We start from the raw sequence: 12,186 nt of genomic DNA, 5'->3' as shown, positions 1-12,186 counted from the left end.
CCTAGTAAGCCTCTAGTTGACTAGCTCGTTGATCAATAGATGGTTACGGTTTCCTGACCATGGACATTGGATGTCGTTGATAACGGGATCACATCATTAGGAGAATGATGTGATGGACAAGACCCAATCCTAAGCCTAGCACAAGATCGTGTAGTTCGTTTGCTCAGAGCTTTTCTAATGTCAAGTATCACTTCCTTAGACCATGAGATTGTGCAACTCCCGGATACCGTAGGAATGCTTTGGGTGTGCCAAACGTCACAACGTAACTGGGTGGCTATAAAGGTGCACTACGGGTATCTCCGAAAGTGTCTGTTGGGTTGGCACGAATCGAGACTGGGATTTGTCACTCCGTGTAAACGGAGAGGTATCTCTGGGCCCACTCGGTAGGACATCATCATTATGTGCACAATGTGACCAAGGAGTTGATCACGGGATGATGTGAGTTACGGAACGAGTAAAGAGACTTGCCGGTAACGAGATTGAACAAGGTATAGGGATACCGACGATCGAATCTCGGGCAAGTAACATACCGATGGACAAAGGGAATTGCATACGGGATTGATTGAATCCCTGACATCGTGGTTCATCCGATGAGATCATCGTGGAACATGTGGGAGCCAACATGGGTATCCAGATCCCGCTGTTGGTTATTGACCGGAGAACGTCTCGGTCATGTCTGCATGGTTCCCGAACCCGTAGGGTCTACACGCTTAAGGTTCGATGACGCTAGGGTTATAGGGAAAGTATATATGTGGTTACCGAATGTTGTTCGGAGTCCCGGATGAGATCCCGGACGTCACGAGGAGTTCCGGAATGGTCCGGAGGTAAAGATTTATATATGGAAAGTTGTTGTTCGGGTTCCGGGAAAAGTTCGGGTTTTTTCGGTATTGTACCGGGAAGCTTCCAGAAGGTTCCGGAGGATTCCGGAGGGGTCCGGAGGTCCGGAAAATGTTCCACCACGTCCAATACAGCAGCATGGGCTGTAAGGGGGCGCCCTAGCCTTAATGGGCCAGGGGCACCAGCCCCCCCAAGGCCCATGCGCATGGGAGAGGGGAAACCCTAAAGGGGAGGGCCTCCACTTGACTTGGGAGGCACTCCTCCCCCCTTTGGCCGCCCCCCAAGCCCCATCTAGGGCTGGCCGCACCCCTTGAAGGGGGAAACCCTAGATGGGGGCGCAGCCCTCCCCCTCCCCTATATATATTGAGGTTTTGGGGCTGCCATAGACATGAGAACGTCTCCTTTTGGCGCAGCCCTACCCCTCTTCTTCCTCCTCCTCTCCCGCGGTGCTTGGCGAAGCCCTGCGGGATTGCCACGCTCCTCCACCACCACCATGCCGTCGTGTTGCTGCTGGATGGAGTCTTCCCCAACCTCTCCCTCTCTCCTTGCTGGATCAAGGCGTGGGAGACGTCACCGGGCTGCACGTGTGTTGAACGCGGAGGCACCGTTCTTTCGGTGCTTAGATCGGAATCAACCGCGATCTGAATCGCTACGAGTACGACTCCCTCATCCGCGTTCTTGCAACGCTTCCGCATCGCGATCTACAAGGGTATGTAGATTCACTCCCCTTCCCCTCGTTGCTAGATTACTCCATAGATTGATCTTGGTGATGCGTAGAAAATTTTGAATTTCTGCTACGTTCCCCAACAGTGGCATCATGAGCTAGGTCTATGCGTAGTTTCTATGCACGAGTAGAACACAAAGTAGTTGTGGGCGTCGATGTTGCCAATTCTTCTTGCCGCTACTAGTCTTATCTTGTTTCGGCGGCATTGTGGGATGAAGCGGCCCGGACCGACCTTACACGTACGCTTACGTGAGACAGGTTCCACCGACTGACATGCACTAGTTGCATAAGGTGGCTAGCGGGTGTCTGTCTCTCCCACTTTAGTCGGAACGGATTCGATGAAAAGGGTCCTTATGAAGGGTAAATAGAAATTGGCATATCACGTTGTGGTTTTACGTAGGTAAGAAACGTTCTTGCTAGAAACCTATACAAGCCACGTAAAAACTTGCAACAACAATTAGAGGACGTCTAACTTGTTTTTGCAGCATGTGCTATGTGATGTGATATGGCCAGAAGATGTGATGAATGATATATGTGATGTATGAGATTGATCATATTCTTGTAATAGGAATCACGACTTGCATGTCGATGAGTATGACAACCGGCAGGAGCCATAGGAGTTGTCTTTATTTTTTGTATGACCTGCGTGTCATTGAATAACGCCATGTAAATTACTTTACTTTATTGCTAAGCGCGTTAGCCATAGAAGTAGAAGTAATCGTTGGCGTGACAACTTCATGAAGACACAATGATGGAGATCATGATGATGGAGATCATGGTGTCATGCCGGTGACAAAGATGATCATGGTGCCCCGAAGATGGAGATCAAAGGAGCAAAATGATATTGGCCATATCATGTCACTATTTGATTGCATGTGATGTTTATCATGTTATGCATCTTATTTGCTTAGAACGACGGTAGTAAGTAAGATGATCCCTCACTAAAATTTCAAGAGACGTGTTCCCCCTAACTGTGCACCGTTGCGAAGGTTCGTTGTTTCGAAGCACCACGTGATGATCGGGTGTGATAGATTCTAACGTTCGAATACAACGGGTGTTGACGAGCCTAGCATGTACAGACATGGCCTCGGAACACATGCGAAACACTTAGGTTGACTTGACGAGCCTAGCATGTACAGACATGGCCTCGGAACACAAGAGATCGAAAGGTCGAACATGAGTCGTATAGTAGATGCGATCAACATGGAGATGTTCACCGATGATGACTAGTCCGTCTCACGTGATGATCGGACACGGCCTAGTTTGACTCGGATCATGTATCACTTAGATGACTAGAGGGATGTCTATCTGAGTGGGAGTTCATTCAATAATCAGATGAACTTCATTATCATGAACATAGTCAAAAGGTCTTTGCAAATTATGTCATACGCTTTAGTTCTACTGTTTAAGATATGTTCCTAGAGAAAATTTAGTTGAAAGTTGGTAGTAGCAATTATGCGGACTGGGTCCGTAAACTGAGGATTGTCCTCATTGCTGCACAGAAGGCTTATGTCCTTAATGCACCGCTCGGTGTGCTGAACCTCAGCGTCGTCTGTAGATGTTGCGAAACATCTGACATACACGTTTTGATGACTACGTGATAGTTCTAATGGTTTAGAATTGTGGCACCAAAGACGTTTGTGAAACGTCGCAGAACATATGAGATGTTCCGAAGACTGAAATTGGGATTTCAGACTAGTGCCCACGTCAAGAGGTATGAGACCTCTGACAAGTTTCTTAAGCCTGCAAACTAAGGGAGAAAAGCTCAATCGTTGAGCATGTGCTCAGATTGTCTGAGTACCACAATCGCTTGAATCGAGTGGGAGTTAATTTCCCAGATGAGATAGTGATAGTTCTCCATAGTCACTGCCACCAAGCTAGTAGAGCTTCGTGATGAACTATAACATATCAGGGATAGTTATGATGATCCTTGAGCTATTCGCGATGTTTGACACCGCGAGAGTAGAAATTAAGAAGGAGCATCAATTGTTGATGGTTAGTAAAACCACTAGTTTAAGAAGGGCAAGGGCAAAAGGGATACTTCATGAAACAGCAAGTCGTTTGCTGCTCCAGTGCAGAATCCCAAGGTTGAACCCAAACCCGAGACTAAGTGCTTCTGTAATGAGGGGAACGGTCACTGAAGCGGAACTACCCTAGATACTTGGTAGATGAGAAGGCGGGCAAGGTCGACAGAAGTATATTGGATATACGTTATATGAATGTGTACTTTACTAGTACTCCTAGCAGCACTAGGGTATTAGATACCGGTTCGGTTGCTAAGTGTTAGTAACTCGAAATAAAAGCTGCGGAATAAACGGAGACTAGCTAAAGGTGAGATGACGATATGTGTTGGAAGTGTTTCCAAGGTTGATGTGATCAAGCATCGCATGCTCCCTCTACCATCGAGATTTGGTGTTTGCGTTGAGCATGATTGGATTATGTTTATCGCAATACGGTTATTCATTTAAGGAGAATAATAGTTACTCTGTTTATTTGAATAATACCTTCAATGGTCTTGCACCTAAAATGAATCTCGATCGTAGTGATACACATGTTCATGCCAAAAGATATAAGATAGTAATGATAGTACCACATACTTGTGGCACTGCCACTTGAGTCATATTGGTATAGAACGCATGAAGAAGCTCCATGTAGATGGATCTTTGGACTCACTCGTTTTGAAAAGAATGAGACATGCGAACCATGTCTATTGGTATATATGCATGAAGAAACTCCATGCAGATGGATCGTTTGGACTCACTTGATTTTGAATCACTTGAGACATGCAAATCATACCACATGGGCAAGATGACTGAAAGGCCTCGTTTTCAGTAAGATGGAACAAGAGAGCAACTTATTGGAAGTAATACATTTTGATGTATGCAGTCCAATGAGTGCTGAGGCATGCAGTGGATATCGTTATGTTCTTACTTCACAGATGATTTGAGTAGATGCTGAGTGTATTTACTTGATGAAACACAAGTCTGAATTATTGAAAGGTTCAAGTAATTTCAGAGTGAAGTTGAAGATCGTCGTGACAAGAGGATAAAATGTCTGTGATATGATCATAGAGATGAGTATCTGAGTTACGAGTTTGGCACACAATTAAGACATTGTGGAAAGTGTTTCACAATTAATACCGCCTGGAACACCATAGTGTGATGGTGTGTCCGAACATCATAACTGCACCCTATTGGATATGGTGCATACCATGATGTTTCTTATCGAATTACCACTATCGTTTATGGGTTAGGCATTAGAGACAACCGCATTCACTTTAAATAGGGGCACCACGCAATTCCGTTGAGACGACACCGTTTAGAGAAACCTAAGTTGTCGTTTCTTAAAAGTCTGGGGCTGTGAAGCTTATGTGAAAAAGTTTCAGGCTGATAAGCTCGAACCCAAAGCGGATAAATACATCTTCATAGAAAACCCAAAACAGTTGGGTATACCTCCTATTTCAGATCTGGAAGCAAAAGTAATTGCTTCTAGAAACAGGTCCTTTCTCGAGGAAAAGTTTCTCTCGAAAGAATTGAGTGGGAGGATGGTGGAGACTTGATAAGGTTATTGAACCGTCACTTCAACTAGTGTGTAGCAGGGCACAGGAAGTTGTTCCTGTGGCACCTATACCAATTGAAGTGGAAGCTTATGATAGTGATCATGAAACTTCGGATCAAGTCACTACCAAACCTCGTAGGACGACGAGGATGCGTGCTACTTCAGAGTGGTACGTGATCCTGTCTGAGATATCATGTTGTTGGACAATACTGAACCTACGAGCTATGGAGACGCGATGGTGGGCCCATATTCCGACAAATGGTTAGAAACCATGAAATCCGAGATAAATGGATCTTTGAGAAGAAGACGGACGTGGACGGTAATGTTACCGTCTATGAAGCTCGACTTGTGGCAAAGAGTATTTTCACAAGTTCAAGGAGTTGACTACGATGAGTTTTCTCATCCGTAGCGATGCTTAGGTCCGTCGGAATCATGTTAGCATTAGCTACATTTATGAAATCTGGCAGATGGATGTCAAAACAAGTTTCCTTACCAGTTTTCGTAAGGAAAGGTTGTATGTGATACAATCAGAAAGGTTTTGTCGATCCTAAGGATGCTAAAAGGTATGCTAGCTCCAGCGATCCTTCCATGGATTAGAGCAAGCATCTCGGAGTCAGAATATACGCTTTGATGGGGTGATCAAAGTTTTTGGGTTTATACAAAGTTTGTTAGAAACTTGTATTTACAATAAAGTGAGTGGGAGCGCTACAACATTTCTGATAAGTATATGTGAATGACATATTGTTGATCCGAAATGATGTAAAATTTCTGGAAAGCATAAAGGGTTGTTTGAAAGGAGTTTTTCAAAGGAAGACCTGGATAAAGCTACTTACATATTGGGCATCAAGATCCATAGAGATAGATCAAGACGCCTGATGATACTTTCAAAAGACAGCACACCTTGACATGATTTTGAAAGAGTTCAAAATAGATCAGCAAAGAAGGAGTTCTTGGCTGTGTTACAAGGTGTGAGTATTGAGTGAGACTCAAGACCTGACCACAGCAGAAGATAGAGAAAGGACGAAGGTCGTCCCCTATGCTTTAGACGTAGGCTCTATAGTATGCTATGCTGTGTACCGCACATGTAGTGTGCCTTGCCATGAGTTGGTCAAGAGGGTACAATGGTGATCCGGGAAAGGATCTCATGACAGCGGTCGAACTTATCCTTAGTACCTAGTGGATTAAGGAATTTTCTCGATTATGGAGGTGGAAAGGAGTTCGTCGTAAAGGGTTACGTCGATGCGAACTTTGACACTAATCCGGATGACTCTGAGTAGTAAACCGGATTCGTATAGTAGAGCAATTATTTGAAATGGCTCCAAATGGCGCGTGGTAGCATCCACAAAGATGACATAGATATTCGTAAAGCACACACGAATCTGAAAGGTTCAGACCCGTTGACTAATAACCTCTCTCACAAGCATAACATGATCAAACCAGAACTCATTGAGTGTTAATCACATAGAGATGTGAACTAGATTGTTGACTCTAGTAAACTCTTGGGTGTTGGTCACATGGTGATGTGACCTGTCAGTGTTAATCACATGGTGATGTGAACTAGATTATTGACTCTAGTGCAAGTGGGAGACTGTTGGAAATATGCCCTAGAGGCAATAATAAATAGGTTATTATTATATTTCCTTGTTCATGATAATCGTTTATTATCCATGCTAGAATTGTATTGATAGGAAACTCAGATACATGTGTGGATACATAGACAACACCATGTCCCTAGTAAGCCTCTAGTTGACTAGCTCGTTGATCAATAGATGGTTACGGTTTCCTGACCATGGACATTGGATGTCGTTGATAACGGGATCACATCATTAGGAGAATGATGTGATGGACAAGACCCAATCCTAAGCCTAGCACAAGATCGTGTAGTTCGTTTGCTCAGAGCTTTTCTAATGTCAAGTATCACTTCCTTAGACCATGAGATTGTGCAACTCCCGGATACCGTAGGAATGCTTTGGGTGTGCCAAACGTCACAACGTAACTGGGTGGCTATAAAGGTGCACTACGGGTATCTCCGAAAGTGTCTGTTGGGTTGGCACGAATCGAGACTGGGATTTGTCACTCCGTGTAAACGGAGAGGTATCTCTGGGCCCACTCGGTAGGACATCATCATTATGTGCACAATGTGACCAAGGAGTTGATCACGGGATGATGTGAGTTACGGAACGAGTAAAGAGACTTGCCGGTAACGAGATTGAACAAGGTATAGGGATACCGACGATCGAATCTCGGGCAAGTAACATACCGATGGACAAAGGGAATTGCATACGGGATTGATTGAATCCCTGACATCGTGGTTCATCCGATGAGATCATCGTGGAACATGTGGGAGCCAACATGGGTATCCAGATCCCGCTGTTGGTTATTGACCGGAGAACGTCTCGGTCATGTCTGCATGGTTCCCGAACCCGTAGGGTCTACACGCTTAAGGTTCGATGACGCTAGGGTTATAGGGAAAGTATATATGTGGTTACCGAATGTTGTTCGGAGTCCCGGATGAGATCCCGGACGTCACGAGGAGTTCCGGAATGGTCCGGAGGTAAAGATTTATATATGGAAAGTTGTTGTTCGGGTTCCGGGAAAAGTTCGGGTTTTTTCGGTATTGTACCGGGAAGCTTCCAGAAGGTTCCGGAGGATTCCGGAGGGGTCCGGAGGTCCGGAAAATGTTCCACCACGTCCAATACAGCAGCATGGGCTGTAAGGGGGCGCCCTAGCCTTAATGGGCCAGGGGCACCAGCCCCCCCAAGGCCCATGCGCATGGGAGAGGGGAAACCCTAAAGGGGAGGGCCTCCACTTGACTTGGGAGGCACTCCTCCCCCCTTTGGCCGCCCCCCAAGCCCCATCTAGGGCTGGCCGCACCCCTTGAAGGGGGAAACCCTAGATGGGGGCGCAGCCCTCCCCCTCCCCTATATATATTGAGGTTTTGGGGCTGCCATAGACATGAGAACGTCTCCTTTTGGCGCAGCCCTACCCCTCTTCTTCCTCCTCCTCTCCCGCGGTGCTTGGCGAAGCCCTGCGGGATTGCCACGCTCCTCCACCACCACCATGCCGTCGTGTTGCTGCTGGATGGAGTCTTCCCCAACCTCTCCCTCTCTCCTTGCTGGATCAAGGCGTGGGAGACGTCACCGGGCTGCACGTGTGTTGAACGCGGAGGCACCGTTCTTTCGGTGCTTAGATCGGAATCAACCGCGATCTGAATCGCTACGAGTACGACTCCCTCATCCGCGTTCTTGCAACGCTTCCGCATCGCGATCTACAAGGGTATGTAGATTCACTCCCCTTCCCCTCGTTGCTAGATTACTCCATAGATTGATCTTGGTGATGCGTAGAAAATTTTGAATTTCTGCTACGTTCCCCAATAATTCGGACATCGGAAGTGTTCCGGAGGGTACCGGGTACATATTGGGTCACCGGAAGGGGTTCCGGGCACCCCCGGCAAAAGATATGGGCCAAGAGGGGAAACGCACCAGCCACAAGGGGCTGGTGCGCCCCCCCCCCCCATATGGGCCGGCCTAAGTGGATAAGGAAAGGGGAGGAGGAAAGGAAAGAGAGGAATAGGATTCCCCCTTCCTTTCCCCTCTCCCCTCTTTCCTTCCCCCTTCCGTATACAAGGAAAGGGGGTGCAAGGCATGGCAGAGCCCCTAGGGAGCGGCGGCCAAACCCTAGGACACCCTGGCTGCCTCCCCTCCCCTCCCACCTATATATATGTGGGGAGGGGGCGCCTCACAAGCACAAAACATCAATTGTTAGCCGTGTGCGGCGCCCCCTCCACAGTTTACACCCCCGATCATATTCTCGCGGTGCTTAGGCGAAGCCCTGCGCGGATCACTTCACCATCACCGTCACCACGCTGTCGTGTTGACGGAACTCATCTACTTCCTCGACACCTTGCTGGATCAAGAAGGCGAGGGACGTCATCGCGTTGAACGTGTGCAGAACTCGGAGGTGTCGTACGTTCGGTGCTTGATCGGTCGGAGCTAGAAGAACTTCGACTACATCAACCGTGTTGTCAAACGCTTCCGCTTTCGGTCTACAAGGGTACGTAGACACACTCTCCCCCTCTCGTTGCTATGCATCTCCAAGATAGATCTTGCGTGAGCGTAGGAAGTTTTTTGAAATTGCATGCTACGTTCCCCAACACAAAGTTCACCAAACAACCAAAAGTAATTAAAACACATCATCACATCAATTGGGAAGGGGAGTCAGGACTTTCGTGAGGGCGGCATTAATACATTATAGATTCATATACACCATGGCAAAGGAACTAAATGAACAATCTACATTTCAAGTAGGCTTACCTCATACTCTTTGTTGCCACTATACCCTGGATCGTACGGGGCCTTGAACCCAATAAGGTCCAGCTTCCTCTTTTTCCCCCAACTATCATCCTCCTGAATATACAATTACATCCATCACTAGTAAATACAGAAGCCAATTGAAAATTTAGATATGCACGCATGACACATTGATCATAGGGCTAATATACTATGATCCTATTTGCATTTTCCATTATCATGCACACACATCGAATAACAGAGCTAATATAACTACATATTATGGATAAATTTATATACTAATGAATCAAATAACTTCTTAATCAATGGATTCCATTTGGGCATATGACATTCAAAACTCCAATCTGCGTAGCATTAAAAAATAAATCTAATAGGGACCCAATCTAATAAACATACATGTTTGTAGCATTAAAAACCCCAATCTGTGTAGCATTAAAAACAAATCTCATAAGCATACATCTGTGTAGCATTGAAGCACAGAGATCCCTATCTCTCATACAGATCTATCTAACATTTTTGCAACGAATGTAATCCAAAAAACCCTAGTACAAAAACCCCCATCCCCCCACCATACAGAAAACCCCGGCCCATCCTTCAAACCAACTACTCTAACCATCTGTACTACCATACGAATCACAATCTAACCGATGCAACTAACTCTACAAACTAATATCCTAAATATTGCAACTAACAAGCAAGTGCAAAAACCTCATGCTCCTCGCCAGGCTGCGCATCGAGATGGACTGCGTTGCTCGATGCCTGTCACCTTTTGCTCCGGCAGCGCTGAGGCGGAGCCCGCCACCTCCTTCTCCACATCCGCAGCGGTTGCGAGTTTCCCCGCACCGCCGTGGACGCCGCCAACGTCCTTCTCTTCATCCGCGGTCACCGCGCCCTGCAGCTCCACTACATCTCCGACCGCTGCGCCGGCGTCGCCACGAGCGTCCGCCATCGGACAGATGGAGGTGATGAAGGTAGGAAGAGGATGCGGTGGGGAGAGCGAGACGGTGCGGTGGAGGAAGTGGAGGAGAGCGAGACGATGCTGGTGGGGGAGAGGAAGACGATGCGGCAGGGAAGGGATTTGGGGGAAATGGTAGGGGCGATGCGCCGGGAGGTGGTTCCCCCTCTTTATACGATGGGACGTTTCAGGCATGTCCCATGGACACGTGCTACCCCACGACCGCGGTCAGTTGCATGCGCCCACGTATACGAATATCACTGTACGGTCAGCATACGAAACCACTATACGGGTTCGTCTAGGGCGGCGCGGGAGCGGCCCCACTCGTCAGAGTTCACGGTCAAAGGTGGACTCGGCCCTACGCGGCCCCACTCGTCAGAGTTAACGGTCAAAGGCATTGACCCGACGGCAACGTCGAGGGTTTCGGGCAAGGGAGTGGGGAAAAGTGAGCAAAAGTTAAGAGCGTGGGGATGAATGAGTACAACTAATGAACCAGGGGCACAGAAATAAAAAACCCTAAATTGAAATATAACTTCAAAACATTATAAATAACAGTAAAAAAGCATGATGCAAAATTGACGTACCAGTAAGTCTTTAAATTCAAGCTCTAGCAGGGCTCTGTTTCCTCAGAAATTAGTAACTATGAGGATATAGCCAGGCAAACGTCATCCATGCAATTCTATCCAACAGATGCATGACACTGGCACCTTGGGAGAGGAGACAAGTCATCGGTTCGTCCCAAGCCCAAGCGTCTATCTGCACAACATAGACTCTACTCCCTTCGTTCCATATTAAGTGTCGTGGGGGAGTAGAGAAATTTTATAGTAAATCAACGACACTTAATTTGAAATAAAGCGAGTAGGGAGGCTTCAACAGGTTAAAGCCTACCCTCCAAAAATTATTATTTTTCTCTACTACTACCTAGCCCATCTACACATGGACAGCTTCACGTGCAGAAATAGAAAATTTTGATTCTGGGTGCATTCGAAACGGAGATAGTAGCTAGCCAACAAACCTGCCTACCTCACATGTTTGTCATGCATGAGAAACTAGCCGTATTTGACCTTCCCTTGCTACTGCATTATAGTATACAAAAATATCTATTTCAGGCCTAAAAAAATAATTCCGATAGAATAAAATGGCTATCTTACAGAATAAATTTTCATTTTATTTTAAAAAATCCCAAACAATTTCGATAAACGGCATATATTTGCAGTAGTATTTACAAAACTTTGGGCTTATTTAGACAATACGATTAGAAGGAAATGACCGTCTTATTGAACAGCTCCAAAGTTTGGTGAAGAATAGAGTCTGGTTTACTAAATCAATTTTAAGCAGACTCTTTTTTTTGTGGGAAGGGGCTAAAAAAATAGGGTTCCTCTTCCTCCCGCCAGCGCCGCCTTTGGTCCGCCTCATCAGTGGCCTTAGGGCCATGGGGTGCAGTGGATCCCGGCCCTTGATGAGAGGGCTCCGCTTTTAGATGTGTTTTTGCGTTTTGTAGGATTTCTGTCCTGCTCAGGAAGACTAGACGGCGGCGTCTTCCTGAAGATGGAATAACGTTCTCCCTGCCTAGCCCCCATTCCGGTGGTGCATCTAGCATCGTTGGCGGGCGTGTGGAGGTGTATCTCCGACGGATCTGTCTTTGGTGGATTTGCTCGAATCAGTTCGTCATTCGTCTCCTTCGTGTGTCTTCATGTTGGATCCTTCCGATCTACATTACTCTTCATCGGCGACGGTTGCTGTTCTGGTGCGCTGGTCCTATGGGGCCTTAGCACGACGACTTCCCGACTGTCTACTAGGAC

This window comes from Triticum aestivum, chromosome 3D (genome assembly GCF_018294505.1).
Source record: "Triticum aestivum cultivar Chinese Spring chromosome 3D, IWGSC CS RefSeq v2.1, whole genome shotgun sequence".
In the NCBI taxonomy this organism is placed as follows: domain Eukaryota; kingdom Viridiplantae; phylum Streptophyta; class Magnoliopsida; order Poales; family Poaceae; genus Triticum; species Triticum aestivum.
The sequence above is the reverse complement of the archived record's forward strand: the minus strand, read 5'-3'. Positions refer to the sequence as shown.